This window comes from Camelus bactrianus, chromosome 6 (assembly GCF_048773025.1).
Source record: "Camelus bactrianus isolate YW-2024 breed Bactrian camel chromosome 6, ASM4877302v1, whole genome shotgun sequence".
Lineage (NCBI taxonomy): Eukaryota > Metazoa > Chordata > Mammalia > Artiodactyla > Camelidae > Camelus > Camelus bactrianus.
The window spans coordinates 80,791,982-80,808,420 of NC_133544.1; the positions used below are offsets into that span (position 1 = coordinate 80,791,982).

The 16,439-nt window shown below is 39.4% G+C and overlaps 1 protein-coding gene across 3 annotated transcripts in view; it reads left to right on the forward strand.

The window, feature by feature from the left end:
• Positions 1-5,303: 5,303 nt before the first annotated feature.
• The window catches only part of TMOD3 (tropomodulin 3), a 68,354-nt gene continuing 57,218 nt past the window's right edge, over positions 5,304-16,439 (forward strand). For all 3 annotated transcript variants that reach the window (XM_010969508.3, XM_010969510.3, XM_045506244.2), the window contains exon 1: positions 5,304-5,480. The gene's annotated coding sequence lies outside the window, so the exon portion shown is untranslated. The remainder of the gene's footprint in view (positions 5,481-16,439) is intronic.

The following is a 16,439-nucleotide window of genomic DNA, read 5'->3' on the forward strand; positions in this document are numbered from 1 at the left end:
GCTGATTGTGAAAGGTTTGTTTTGTGTTCAAAATCAATTAAAATAAATCAATTCAAAATTATTAAAAATTATTAAGAACTTTCAAGTAGATACATAGGGAAAAAGGTTGACAGTTACTACAAACATAAAGAGAGCCTGCATTAGCTAGATATCTTAGAAAGGGTAAGTATATCTTTTTTAGTTAATAAGTGTTTTTTTCCTTTTTTCCCTTTTCTTTTTTTTTTTTTTTTTTTTAATGGAGGTACTGGGGATTGAACCCAGGACCTCATGCATGCTAAGCATGGGCTCTACCACTGAGCTATACCCTCCCCTGCCCCAGTCAATAAATGTTTTTAAATTTTTAAAATTATAATATAAGGAAGGATAAGTAGAGATTATATCATACCATAACTCTATTCTTTATAGAACTCTTTGGTGTACCTAGTATTTAAAACCAGAATTTAATTCTTATTTAATTCCATATAGGACATGGCTCTTGTTCGTCCACTCACGTCCGCTGAAGTTGGCCTCTGCAGTGACTGTAGGAGAGCCCAACAGCTCAGAGAGCTGGGAAATTATTCTCCCTATGCTACTGTGTTACACTTTACAATTTTAACATTAACATTTTAAATGCTATTAAAACAATAATTTAAATTTTGGCATAAAAATTTAGGTTTATTCGTGTATCCTTAGAAGTTTATTTTTTGCTAGTAATATTTGTAAGCAAGCTTGGTTTCACAAATTTAAATTCTTAGCCCTTTGGCATTGGGCTGAAATGTGTATTTAGTGCACCTCCAGTGGAGGCACAATAGGGTATGGAAATCTGAGGGTCAGCAAAATGAATCCCAGCTGATGGCATTAGGGAAGTTTGAGTGAGAAACAGGCATTTGAGATGAACAGTGAATCATGAGGAAGCTTCTAACAAGCAGAAGTGGGGTGATAGGAAAGGATATTTCAAGCTAAAGTGCTTGCTTGAATCCCTTCTATAAAACTGTATGCCCCAGCTATGGTGTTTGTCTTCTCTGATTCCTACCTCCCACTGCTTTAACCAACTCGAAGCTCCCAGGAATGAAATCTTTAACTTGTAGTTAAAACTTTCTGTCTTTAGCTTAAGTTTTCTCAGCTCTCTTATAAAATACATTAAAAATGAGACAAATGAACTTATTTGCAAAACAGAAACAGACTCACAGACATAGAAAACAAACTTACGGTTACCAGAGGGAAACGGTGTGGGCAGGGACAAATTGGGAGTTTGGGATTTGCGGATACTAACTACTATATATAAAACAGATAAGCAACAAGGTCTTACTATATAGCACAGGGAACTATATTCAATATCTTGTAATAGCCTATAATGGAAAAGAATATGAAAAGGAAAATATATATGTATAATTGAATCACTACCAACTATACTTCAATAAAAATTTTTTAATACATTAAAAACTACTTAAGTATATCAAGGAAACTATTTCCTAAAGGAATCCTTTGATAATAAGAAAATTGCTGCAGGCATTAATTTGAAAATGACGATTCAGTGTGACACGCTTTATGAGTTACTCTGGTTGGAAGTTTAAAGATAACATTAATTAGGGCTCGTAATACATTCAGTAAAGTTACTGTGTCATTTTATCAATCACTTTCACTCTAACCAAATCCTGAAAATTAACAGGAAGCATACTCTGTTCCTTATTTCAAATATTTTACCTAACAGTCGATTTCTTCTCTCTTGTATGTTAAACAAACTATTTTCCATTACTTGGAGTGCGATTGAATGCGTGTGTGGAGGGGTGCCACACCACTTCTATTTCGGATGATCGCCTTTCACTGAGTAGGCAGTACAGTGGTCATCTTGGCTGGGCCTGTCTCTAGTCACGAACAAACCTAAATCTCAGTCTACTTCCTGCTCACATTACATGTTAGCACCTGTGTTTGGCCGAGGCTCTGATTCCATTTCTCATTCTAAGACCCAGGCAGAAGGACCAGAGACTCTGTTTGGGACATGACTTTCTCTCTTGGTCGAAGGAAAGAGTAAGCACACGAGTGAGAAATGACACCCTTAAAGCCTCCACTCAAAGCTGCCGTGTTGTCACTTCCACTCACATTTTATTGGCCAAAGCAAATACTTGTAAGTTTGCGATTACAGTATGACAACACTTGTGTGAAGAAAGAAGGAAAAGAAGCCTAAAAATGTCTACAGGGAGGCACTGCAAGTCACATAACAGTGGGTAGGGCTGTCTTTTCCTCTACAGGAGAGCACATATCTGGGGACAATATTCCAGTCCACTACAGGCATTTAGTGGATTAACATCTTCACTTATTTACATACACGTAATTTTCTGATTTTGCCTTTTTTTTTCTCTTCCAGAATTGTGTTTTTCTAACCATAAGCTAATAAAGGCAACCTATAAAGGATGGTGCTTTTAAAAGAGAGCTCTGTCTCCATTTTAGGTTGAGTTTCACTAGATTTTGTCCTGTGGCGCCAAACCCTCTCACAGCTGGCATTTATATCCGCATCAGGACACTGACTGATATAACATGAACCCTGGGGTTCTGTGTCTTAAAATGAGTGCAGGAGGGGGAGGGAAGGATCCAATATTCATTTATTTACAAATATTTATTGAATACCTACTGTATGTCAGGCACTGTGGAGATGCTAGGGAGAGAGGGATAAACAGTGCAAACTCCTTGAGCTCACGTTAGGTGAATAAGCAAGATGTTCGGTCACTACCGAGCCCTACAGGTGCTTCCTAGCACTATAAGTGCTAGGAAGACTAAGGAAAGAGAAGAAAGACAGGGTAAGATGATCAGAGAAGGCCTTTCAGAGGTGACATTTGAACAGACCCTTCATAAAAATGAGGACATGAGCTATGAGTCTTTGGGAGGGAAGACTTCTATGTAGTGGAAAGATCTTGAAGTGAAAATGTACTTGGCAGGATTGAGAAACCTCAGGGAGACTATTGTAACTAAAGCAGAGAGGGAGGATGTGTGGTAGAAAAAAATATTGATATAAGGACTCGTAGGGTTGTAGTTTTGAATTGTATTGGAATGTGATGGGAAGCCATCAGTGGTTTGGAGCAGGAGGGTGACATGATCTGATTTGTTTTAAAAAATCATCCTGGCTGCTGGTATAGAGAATAGATGTAGTTAGAGAAAGGAAGCAATGAGGAGGATTCTTTTTTTTTTTTTTTAAGTTTTATCCAATACTAGGTTGTTACTCTTAACACTTCTGGTTCCATATGTGGTATTTAATGTACATGTGTTTAAGAGATTCATACTTACAAGTCTTGTGATTGCAATATGATAACATTTGTCTGAAGAAAGGGAAAGAATCCATTATCAAATCACTTTATTTTCAAAAAAGGAACTAGAATAAGGTAAAAGCATTTGTTAGGAAAAACTTAAAATGAAGAGCTAAAAAAAAAAGAAAATGCATTTAATGTATACCTAACACCTTATATTGGAAGATCAGGGAGGAAACGTGTAATAGTTTAAATGAGTCAGACATTGAATTTAAAAGCCCTCTCTACCTAAAGAACAAAGCAGAAGAAGCCACAATCCTGCAAAAGAAAGTCCATCTTAAAATAAACCATACCTGGGTAGCCATAGTTCTCTGCTTTGCTTTTTCAGGAAATCTGTTTTGTCAGTTTCCCCAGGAGTGATGCCCAGAGGTATAGCAGATCACAAGAGACTGTTGGTTAGCCACAATACTTATACATTAACTTATAATGAAATACAGAACTATCAAATAAATCCAGATAGTCAGCTCATTCCGTCAGAGAACCATCTCCCTGGACTGTCAGAGAATTTTTTTAATGCACCTTGAATATGGTCACAGATTATCTTACTTTAAAGAATTTGATGAGATTTAGGAGACACATCAGTCTGACCAACAGTGGAAAGCATGCTAGAATTTGAGTCAGGCTACCTGTACTTCATTTCTGGATCTCCAATCATTGGTTGCATGATATTGTGCCGATTACTTAACTTTCCTGAGTCTTAGTTTTCTCATCTGTAGAAGTGAAGCATACTAATGTATTCTTTGTAGGGTTATTTATAGAGGATTGGGTTAGAGATTATAAATGGAGTGCTGGCACAGTTCTTGGTGTGGGTTAAGTATTCAATAAATATTAGTTGAACCTGAATTCTGCATTCTGAATTCTGTAGGTAATTGCTCTCAGCTGTTATCTCCAAGAGTATCTGAGAAATTGATTCACACTAAGATGCTATAAAAAATAAGATGCAAGCACAGATTTAATGTTAATTGTCTTCTAAGAGTATTTGCATTTAGGAGGTGTTTCCTCCCCCCCCCCCCAAAAAAAAACTCCAAATCATCAGTGATCTTTATTGCTGGAATTAGTGGATGCTAATTGCATGAAATTCCAGGATATTTACCTAGGTTGCTCCCTCCTCTGAGGGGAAGAAGTAAATGCCAGAAAAGTCTTAATCATTAGTCGGCTCCCACACTGGGTGTAGCTGGAATGTATCTTAAGCAGGCACTTCAGTCCTATCTGGCTGTGTCTTTGAGAAGGTATATCAAAGCTGAGCATTACTCCGGGGAATGCTTCATTCCTGAAGAACAGGCCAGGAAAATTATCGGAGAGTGATTTAATGGACGGGAGTACATCGCTGTTTCCTCTCCTCAGAGCCCTGGACAAAAGGCAGCCATTTCATAGGCCACCCTAGGACCGTCCCCTCAGGTATCCGCTGTCCTTGTCTTCGCCCCCAGAGCACTCATCTGCCCCAGCTCCCCCTTTTCAGCAGAGCTTCTATTTTTTTCTCGCAGCTCCACCGCCTGGTGTACAGCTTTTAGCTGGAATGCGAGGATGGGGTGGGGGTGGAAACCACCGGGTAACACAGGGACGACGGCTGGGACATCATCCCTGGTTGCAAAACCAAGGAGATCACTAGGGTCACTACGCCCGTGAGGTGACGTGACATCCTCCTGATTTACTTCCCTCTTGTGCCTTGGCCTTTATTTGTTTCCTTTTCTATCAGTTTTTTTAATGACAAGTTTAAAGGGTTCGGTGTCATGTCCTAACATTAGCAATCAAGGGCACAAGTCCTGCCATCTGTGCTTCTTGACTGAAAAGTCAGAGTAAAGAGGAAATCTACAGTAAGGAGCCTCTAGCTGCTGTTTATAGCTCCCAAAGGGTCGAAGGTAGATACTTCCACGAGTCGAGAGTGTTTTCTCAGGCTGCAGAAAGTCTTGGTATCCGCAGCCGTTTCCAACCTGCAGATGGAAAGGACCAGGGTCTGCGCCCAGCCGCGCCCTCCTCGCTGAAACTACGACTCCCAGGATGCTCGCGCGGCCTGAGAGTGCGCACGCGCGTCGCTGACGGAGTGGGAACCAGCGCCGTGGAGTTGGGGGAGCCGCTGGCGGGTGGATCCGACAACTCCCTGGGAGGCGCACGCAGGCAGACGGGCGGGTACTGGGAACCGAGCGGCAGGCCGTCCCCGCGGGTCTGTGAAGGAGGTCGCTGGCCCCAGCGGGCGCCAGTCAGGTAAGCCCAGCCCGGTGCTTTCCAGGAAGTCCGTCTGCGGGCGCGGGCTCGGAGTCGCACCGGCCATGGTGGCTGAGGAGGGAGAGGTTGCTGCCTTCCAGCCGCCCGGCTCCGACCTCCTTCCCTACCAGTCTCTCTCTGGGAGCGAGGGGAGGCTGGGGGCTGCTTCGGGGCGGACCCGCCCGGGTAGGAGCCGTGGGACGCGCTGGGCGTCGCCCGCGGTGGAGGCGCGCGAACCCTGAGTTGCTGATGAATCACTCGGGGGCCCGGCCTCGCCGGGTTCGGGACCGGCCCCGTCCCCTCCCGCCTGGAGCCCGCGCGGGCCGCGGCCGTGCGAGCTCGCGGTGCCTGCTCGCCTCTTCCACCCGACTGAGGCGTAGCTTGGGGGACTATCGTCTGAAAGGTTTTTTTCACCAAGACTCCTTCAAAGGCTTCTGCTTAGTGAAAGTTGGAAAAAAGAGGAAGAAAAAAGTACGGCACACCCTTTTTTAAAAAATTGAAATCTGGCTTGTCTTGCGTTTGCTGTTTTGATCTATCTGCTCTTAGAATAAAGTCCTGGCTCCCGCGCAGCACAGCTGGATCCGGCTGTGAAGTCTGTATGTTGGTTTGTTTTGAGGACGTGACTAGGTCGTTATATTTTTGCTTACAAAAGTTGGTGTTTCCTCTGCAAGCCTGCGTTCCGATTACAAACAAGTGAGAAACAGCCGTAGGGTTTTTTTGTTTTGTTTTCTGGGGTTATGTTTGTTTGTTTTGGGTTTTTTTTTTTTTATGTTTAGTTAAGAATCGCATTTCCATCTTGCCCTTGGCTTCTCTTAAAACCAAAAGTCATCTTGCAGTGAACACTGCAGTAAAACTTATCCCAGGAGGTCATACTTGAACAGGAAATAAGCCTATGGAGATTTAAGTTAGTTATGTGCGGTCTTCCTTGGTTTGTAACATTTTCAAGCAGCTCTTGTTTCTCTTTCTGAGAATCCTTCAGATTAATTTTTCAGCGGGTTAAGTTGATTAATTAATTGGCCTGTCCCAATATATATTTGGCTTAGAAAAATAATTTTGTTCAGCCTCAATTACCTTTGCTAGTCTCTCCTTCCTAGTCCTAGGCATCTTTTTACTCTATCACTTAAGAGCCCACAGTCATTTTATTAGAATACTTAGAATCGCCTTTCTAATACATTCCTAGGAAAGGAACAAAAATAATTCAAATGTGAGATCCAGTATATTTTAACTCTTTCAGCTTGCTTGCTTTTGAGCCTCCAGGGTTTCTAGTTTGCTTATATTTAAAATGAGGTTGTTTGATCAGATGACCCCAGGAATGTCAGGCCTAAATATCTGATTTTTAAAATTCATTTATTTTATTCATTTGGGAAACATCGGCCACATCTGTCACTCCAAGCCCTGTGCTAGGCATGAAGAAACAAAAATGAGTTCTTGAGGATGACAATTTTGTTTAATCATGTTGTATGACTCATTCCAAAGTTTTGTGGTGGTCCCTCAAGGCCAGATTACCTGGTAATGAATAACTTCACCTAAAGTTAAATATACATACAGGTCAAATCCCATTACAATGATCGAGTTTCCTCTAATCAGATTTTTCAAGTCTCAGCTGCTGTTCATTTAAATAAAGCACAGGTTCACACAACAGAAAGGGTTTAAATGGTGTAGGGTGGTGCTTCTCAAACTTTAGCATCCATAAATCACCCAGGATCTTGTAGGTTGAAGTGGGGCCCTGGAATCTGTAGGTCAGATGGGGAAAGCTGCAGTTGCAGTGGGAGACCATGCTTTGACTATCAAGGGTTTGAAGATGTTTTAAGGTGTTTATAATGAGCAGTTTAAAGACCAGTGCTGATTGCTGTGATGTGAGAAGGATAGCGATGACTTTTTCCAACTCTTACTTTAAAAAACTAATCCTACTTTAACAAAATCATTTCCTTCACAAGTTTTCTCCTTTTCTTTTTTCTCTTCTTTTGCTCCGTTTCTTCTCTTTTCTCTTTGCTGAATCCTCTCAGCTTTTTTTTTTCTCTTCTCCTCTTCCACCCTCTACTGTTTTCATTCAATTAATTCAGTAATTCACTAATTTAACATGTGTTTTGCCCCATCATGCACGAGACTCTCTTAGGCTCGTGGTGAATACAGATATCGAAGACATGTTTTTTTTTGTCTAGGAGCTCACTGTCTCTGAGATTCAGCTTCTTGATAGTTCAGAGCATTGTAAGAACTGTCTATAGGGAATGAAATCATGCAGTAGGAGTTCAGAGGGAGAGATCTACAGTTATTGGGGGTGGGAAACAACTGAAGTCATCTTTTTTGCACTCAGCAGTCATCTGTTTCCTCCAGGCTATATCCTCTATACTGTCTGAGTGTGTATATGACATAGCTGCATAGAATACAGTAGAATTTCATATATTTATTTATTTGGAACCCAGCATAAACTGGGTATATGAAAATCTGAGCAGAATCCTAGGGTGGTGGGGATGAAAATAGACCTGGACAGAGATGTAGAGGAGGACTCAGTAAAACAGTAGAAAAGGGCTGCGTGGTTTTCACGTGTCACTGCTCCTGTTAATTAGGCTGCATTATCTTTGGAAGATCAAATTAGCTGGCAAATTATTCTTCATGCTTTTCAGTTGCTCTTAAATTTAAATATGTTTGGCTGTCTCTTGATTAAAATAGTTGAGAGCATTGTTCTTTAGGCTGCAGTAGTGGCCAAAGCACCGTTGTCCTTCCTAGCTGACATTCGATTTACATGCCTACTTATTCTCAGTCAGTTTTATCTGAGACCCTCTAAAGTGACAACTGTAAAATCATATGGAGAGGAATATGGCATAGAAGACAGAAAATTCTACTGGACTTCTCACAGTCCATTAAGTATGTATTGAAACTCTGAAGAAGCAAACTAGATTTACTGTTTATGAAAAATTAAGCATAAACACATATATCTACCTATGTGCATCTATTAGGTGATTTACAATAATGAAGGCATAGAGATGTAAGTAATTAAAAGTGTCAGGTAATTGAACATGTATGTGATATGCTGGAATTTCATTGGAAACAGAATCAACTTGTATTTTGAAGCAGAGTGCTACTTTGTTTTTTTTTTTTATTGAGATATAATTAACATTCAATGAAATGCACATATCTTAGGTGTCCAGTTTAAGGTGTTCTAACAATTTTATACACTGTAACTTCTACCAAAATGAAATAGAAAATATTTTTATCACCATAGAAAGTTCTCTTGTGCCCCTTTCCAGCCATTTCCCTCACCCACCTTCCAAAGGCAGCCACTTTCTTACTCCGTATTTCTGACACCGTAGGTTTGTTTTGCCTAGTTTTGGACTTGACATAAATGAGCCACGCAGTAGTCTGTGCTTTTTGTGTCTGGCTTCTTTCCTATAACAGTGTTTCTGAGATTAGTCTGTGTTGTGTGTATCAGTGGTGTGTTTTTATCAGTGGTTTGTTCTCCTTTATTGATGAATAGTATTCAGTTGTATGAATATACCCTAATTTGGTTGTTGTTTGTGTGTGTGTGTGTGTGTGTGTGTGTGTGTGTGTGTGTGTGTTTTGCTTTTTTTTAGGACACAATTAAAATTTGCTTTAAATATTTTTTGAGGGGAGAGGACATACTTCTACTCAATTAAGAGAAACATTTGTATCATCCAGGTTTTTTGTTTTCTTTACACCTGTCATGCCATGAATTCATAGGGAATGGGTTCCAAAAGTTCAGCTCCTTTGCATCTGTTCTCAGGACGTGCGCTTCTCTGGGTGGAGCAGGCTGGCGCTTCAGCGGAACCCACGTATCTTTTTCTTTGGCTTCCTTCCTTTTCTGATCATTTTCCTTCGCATGTTTTAGGAAGTTATCTCTGCTCTTAGACTGCTTCATGTGCTCCATATGCACATTATCTCTTGGCAAGAATCTTGCCCTTCATTGTTTACAATAATGTCAACAGCATGCAGGGTAACATGGTAGACTCTTCCAGTTTCGCCATGGGAACATTTGTGGGGCAGTCTTTTCTGAACAGGGCCCATTCCCTTGATGTCTACAATATCACTTGTCTTGTAGATTTGTATGTATGTGGCCAAATGAACAACTCCATGTTTTCTAAAAGGCCTAGAGGACATATTTGTGTTGGTGATTTTGGTGAATTACTGAAGATGACAGCTCCAGCCAAAAGGAAGCCCAATTTGTTTATCTTTTTTCCCTCTTGATAGATATTTGGGCTACTTCCAGATTTGAGCTACTAGGAATAAGGTTGTTATAGACATTCTTTTACACGTCTCTTGTGGATAAATGTTTTTATTTCTCCTGATAAATACCTAGGAGTGGAATTACTGAGTCACAGGGTAAGATGTATGTTGAACTTTATTTAAAAATTGCCAGTTCACCAAAGTGGTTCATATGAGTTCCAGTTGCTCCACATTTTTAATGTTGCCAGATTTTAGTGCTGTCAGCCTTTTTTTATTTTTGCCATACTAGAGGATGTAAAATGGTACCTCATTATGGTTTTAATTTGGATTTTCCTGATGATTAAGGATATTGAATACTTTGTCATGTGCTAATTGGCTAAATTGTTTTTTATGAAGCATCTATTTGAGTCTTGTACATATTTTTTCATTGGTTTCATTGGTGGTTCATCTTTTTATTGTTGTTTGTGGGAGTTTTTATGAATTTGAATACAAGTCCTTTGCCTGATACATGTGCTGCCAGTATTTTTTACCCAGTCTTTGGCTTTTCTGCTTACTTTCTTAATGATGTTGTGATGAGCAGAAATGTTTTATGGAATCCATTTTATCAGTTTTTAATTTTGTGGTTAGTGTTCTTTATGCCTATCCCCAGGGTTGCAAAGATGTTCTCTGTTTTTTTTCTTAAAAGCTTTCCTGTTCTAGGTTTTACATTTTAGATCTGTGATCCATCTCAAATTAATTTTTGTGTTATGATGGGAGATGGGGGTGTTAGGTTTATTTTCCCTCCATACAGATATCTAGTTTTTCCAGCAACACATGTTAAAAAAAACTTTCTCCAGTAGATTGGCTTGTCAACTTAATTGAAAATCAGCTGAGCTACTTTATATTTCAGTTGTGCTTATACTGTCAGTTTCTTAAGATCTTAGATCTTTAAAACAAACAAAACAACAGCTTTTATGTACCTCTTCCATACTACTAGATTGAGATTGATCCAGAGCTGGTTACCATGTATTTCCTGATGAATTAGCTAATAATGTATTTGAATTTTAAATGGCTTTTCTATGGGTTGAGTTAATGGAGGCAACCTCATTTCAGTAGCAGTTGCAGCCTGAGCAAGTTACAGAGAGCTTATTATTTTTTTGTGTATTGATTTGGTCAAAATAGATGTAAATATATATACATGTATATGTATAAGCCATGCATTTTAGTTTTCATCTTTTTACTACACTACTCCAGTTCAGTCCTTTTTGACACTCAATTCCTGAATTTGTCTTAGAACAATTTCTAAGGAGACAAGTCAGTTCTTTTTTCTTCCAGATTTTATTGATTGACAACACAATAAAATGATAACATTATTTTTAAAAGAAGTTCACCTTAACCATATTACTCTAATGAAACTGTTTCATTTTTCATTTCCTGCCAGGCTTTGCTCATCCACATACATATTTTTATATGGTTGTAATCACAGTGTACATGTCCTTTTCTGTGGTAACCGGTGAGTGCTGTCTTCTGTATGTGGGTCACCTTTGTCATTAAAGTCAAATAAGGCTAGAGATGGAGATGAAACCACTAGGGGACTTAGCAGTGAGAAATCTTGAATTCAAAGCTTAATTGAAATAGAAGCAGAACAAAGTTAAGATTTTCAAAGACAGAGTTATTCTTTATGGAAATGCAGGACAATTTTGGGTTTTTTGTTATTTCTCTCTTTTTAATGTATAATAGCTTTATTGAAATATACTTTAAATACCAGACAATTCACCCATTTAAAGTGTACAAGACAATGGATTTCAGTATATTCACAGAATTGTGCAGCCATCACCACAATTCATTTTAGAACATTTTCATCACATCACAAAAAAAAATCCCTTACCTTACCCTTTAGTAGTCACTACCCACTTCCTCCCAGCACCCCCAGCCATAGGCAGCCATTCTGCTTTCTGTCTCTATGAATTTGCCTATTCTGAACATTTCATATAAATCATACAATACATAGTCTTTTGTTACTGACTTCTTTTGCCCTTATACTCTTTTTTTTTTTTTTTTTTTTTGAGAATAGAAGAGAGGTTTATTAGGGTACAACTCTGCTGTAGGCAACAGCGGACCACACAGATGGGAGGTGCCTGTGTGAGCCTGCCCTTACACTCTTAATAGTTCTTTTTCTTTCTTTCTTTCTTTTTTTGTGAGGATTGTATTTTATTCTCAACTGGTATTTTTGTTGCCTTTAAGAACTTTGCATCTAGACAAATTGTCTTTTTTTGTTTTACTTTTTTTTTTTTAATTGAAGTATAGTCAGTTTACAATGTTGTGTCAATTTCTGGTGATTAGTTCTTTTTGAGAATCATTGAAATACAGGTTAGGTTCCTCCACCCATGTGTGTACTTTTTGACCTGTAGAGATACACTCCCTCAGGTATGTATAGTCAAAACACCTACACCTACTTGCTAAGGAAGAAACACAAACACACCAAGACAAGCTTACAAACTAAGGTAACTGATACACAAAGATAACCCTTTACAAGTAAACAGTTTCACATCCGGGCATATCTAAGCACTGGTATCACTACAAGACACACAAGTGAACACTATTCCTGACGTGTTTGTGAGAAAATGGGTGAAAATGTGGTAAGCTGGGAGGAAATGAGGCCTGAGTGGACAAGAGTGAATGAGAGGGTGGTGGCAAATTGGGTTTATTTCTAAAGCATTCTCCTGGTGTTTAAAACACTTCCTAGAGCTTATAGTTTTTTAAGCCCGGAGCAATTGTCTGATATGTATGTATTATTTCATATGTATATAGACTTGTGGGTAAGATTGTTGTAGTTCCTCAAGCCTATAATATAGCAGCCCCTTTGAGCAGGATATCATTCATTGTAAAGTAGGGAATTTCCATGTGGAAAATTATAGCCAGCAAAATATTTTGGTTCCCTGGGTGTGATGCTGTCATTTTAATGATGAGTTGTTAGGCAGTATTTCCTTGATATGCGTACCAGTGAAAAGAGAGGAGGCCCCTCAGATGTATTCATTATAGGTCTGGCATCCTCAGCCTTTATTCTGGGGCAAGCATGGCAAGATTAGATACAACCCCAGGATTTATTTCTGTTCATGGTGGGCAACTATTAACCCAAGTTAGTATTTTTAAAGAATTGTTCTCTTTTTTTCCTCCCATCTTTGTTTCCTCTTTATTTTAATGGCCACTGGGGTGCTAGATTTGCTTGGCAAGAGAGTGGGAGTGGGTGGGGTGGGATTGGGGACAGGGGGAAGTGGGGAAAACTTAATTTGATTGGGAAATATCAATAAGTGATTATTTAAAAGTCACCCCCCTCCCCTGCTGCCCCTGTTTTTCCACTCATTTGTCCCTAAGATCTGCAGTTTCTTGGAGAAAATCACAGAACCACACACAAATGGACCTTGTCAGATTTGCACATTTTTACCTCTGCAAGGCCTTCAGTGCATCTCGGCCCTTCTGTTAGCTATCAGCATGCCCTCTACACCTGCTTTTTCTTTGCCAGTTTTCTTGAGCCTCCATTCCTCCCCCTGGTCAAACGATCTCTCTTCCTACTCTCCAGGACATTGGACCGCTTCCTAACTGATCTCCTGGGTATAGTTTGCGTTCCACCAGAGGACAGCCCTCATCACCGCGTTCAGCTTCTTAGTTAGCCTTTCCTTCTGCATATCCTCTGCTCTCTCTTTTCCCACTGCCAGATAGGAGTTCTGGCCTATATCTCCTTTTGGGTAGGATACCAGGGGAGCCTCTTCAAAGAACTGTTGTTTGAACTAGTCTCTGAAAGATGTAAAAGGATATGAGCGTGAGAAAAGTGAACAGTGTAATCTGGGGGCTGGAGGCAGAAGAGAGTGGAGTGTTTTACTTTGGCTATAATATGGGGTGTGGGAAGATCATGCCTTCCCCTTTACTTTTCTTCCTGTGCTTTCCCTGGCTCCCTTCCCATCCTCCTCCCACCCCTTTTGAGCATGTACTTTGATCTCTCTACATGGTATACTGCTCCTCCCCCCTCTATCTAGCTACATCTGTCCTTCCCTGACCACCCACGGGAAGTGATCTCTGAACTTCTGTAGCACTAATTGCCAGTACCGTTCTTTTGTCAGTTAATTATATACTGCCTTGATTTAAAAAAGCAAAAACTTTATGTGCATGTCCCATTTTCCCAAATAGAGTTTATTAATAAAGTCAAGGCTCTTAGGTCTCTGGGAACACCACCCACTTAAGCTAGCCTACTAGAAGGTACGATGCCAGGCTTGGGAGTTGTAGTGGGTTGTTAGTTAAGGCAGGCGAGCTCCTTGAAATGAACTAGAGCTGGAACCCAGGGTTGGGCGCTCTGAAAGTCCCTATCCTTCCTCCCTCTGACTGCAGTTTGCATGGACTCTTTGGCTTCTTTCTGTGCCTCTGCTCCATTCCAGGACAGCAATTTGGATTTTTAAAAATACTGTGCATTACAATATTATCTATCTTGATTACTGAATTTCTTGGTGTTCTGTTCAATCTTGCACCTGAAGCAAATGCCCCAGCCCTACTCCATTCTCCTTTATCAACTGGCTTTCTCTTGGCTTCTGCTTTTGCCTTAGCTTCAGCGTAAATGTGACTTTCATTTGCACTGGTGCTTGCTGTGATGCTACCTCCGGATGAGACTGGGTGATACAGGATCTTTCAACTTAGGTTTTGTTTCTCAGCTTTCCAAATTCCTGGAGAAGGACTGGATTTGACCTATCTTGCTTGGGCTAAGGGTACCTCCTGTACCAAACATCTATGGGGTAAGGGGCATTGCTTAGGCTGAGTACTTCACAGCACCCGGGGATGGGTGGTCCCAGACAAGGGGTTTGAGGTTGGTCATCCCCAAATAGCTTACTTTGGTACCAGAGGTCAGAGGGAAGTGACCATGTCTTACAGTTTTTGTGTCTGCACTGCATCTAAGAGATTAACAGCTATAAAGTAGGTGTGTCTCTTATTTAGTATTTGTTTTTTTCTGTGACTCTCTGACCTTTTGACCATTAGGATTAACTTTTGGACATAACAAGCTAATCAGAGCAATAGTTTTAATGTTAAAAATAAATTACTGAAATTTGTTTGATCACTATTTAAAAGATTTCTAGTTTTAGAGCAATTTTTAAACTGGAACTATTTTTAAACATTTTTGAAATTTATTTCTAAGTTGAGAAAGAATAGGGGAATAGAATATTGATAATCAATTAAATAAAAAGTGGTAATAAGTCTTAACTGACTCTGCCCCCCCAGCCCAATTAGGATATGGTAAAATCAGATAGTCTCATCTTTGATCTCAAATCTGAGTCCCACACCCTTATTTTGTTATACATTTAGTATCTGCTTTGTTGCAGGCACAGTGTTGGGCTGATAATATAAAACTAAGTGCCTGCCCTCAAAGGGCTCACAGCTTATGAGGAAACAACTGATTATAATATGATGAGATAAATATTGATAGAAGTGTGAGCAGACGGGTGACTTAATACCTCTCTTTATTGCTTTTTTTGTATACATTCGTCTCTCACTTTTTTTATATTCTCTTTTTCAGTCTTCATCTCTCTCACCCAGTCTCTGCCATTCATTATCTGTGTTATATGGATTACAGTATAGTAATATCTCATTTACCTAGCATGAAGTAATGAAGTATTCCTTCATTTGAAGACAAGGACTTTACTAGCTAAAATTTATCAGACACTTGCTCTTTGTCAAGAACTGTTCTGAGTGATTTGTATGTATTCATTTGATGGATTAATATATCAGCCCCACTAGTTAGGTACTATTATTATTCTTATTTTACAGATGAGAAAGTGGAGAGACAAAAGGTAGTTCACTATCTTGCCCAGGATTACAAATAGAAAAGCTGTAAGAAGGTGATCTTTTTAAAAAATTGATTTTAGATGTCATTTCTGGTGAAATGCATTCTAAAGCTTTTCCTGGTCTTCTTAAATGAGGTTCTTCAAACTCAATTTAACCACGATGATTTGGAGAATGTAGTATGTAAAATTCATTGTGTGCATCAGGTACTATTGTGTGCTGCTGACTTGCCTTCTGAGGTTTATAGGCTATTGGTAATTACATTAAATTGTCCCCCACTTTCATGTTTTAGTTACTTTATAGTTTTTCCTTCTCTCTTCCCTCCAGCTGTGGCTTCTTGTTGCCAGTTACTGTCATTTCAGTAACTTGCTTCTGTAAATGTGTAGTGTGTAGTGACATGGTAGGAAGTATTTTATAGAGGTAGTATGATACAGTGTAAAAAGCGTGGATTTTGGGGTGAGGTTCACATCTCACATTCATTGTTGAGAAAGAAGTTATGTGTCCTTGGGCAGACTCTTTATCCTGATCCTCAGTTTATTCATCTATGAAATGGGGATAGCAACTTCTGGAGAATTTATTATAAGGAGATGCATTTGATATAGTATCTGGTGCATAAGAGGTATGCAAATAAAAATTGATTCCTTTATTTTTATCTTCATTATAATGGAACATGGCATATGGCCCCGTTGTTACTCTGAGAAGCTCAAGTAAATGAAAGAAATTTGTTTCTCAGATGTAAGAAAGATATAGACAGTTTTATTCTGTCACTTAAAAATATTAGTTTACAGGTGGTACATAAGTGTTAATTTGAGAAGTATTATCCTAAACTCCTATTTTGGGTCCTTGTACTAAGCTATCAGCAACCTCTCCTCTGCATTAAATTAAGTTGCCTTTTACTTCTTCCTGTGTGGCTTTCTTTATTTCCCCTTGTTTGCTATTAAAGGAAAAATATCCTTTAGCCCTTTTTGAAAGAAC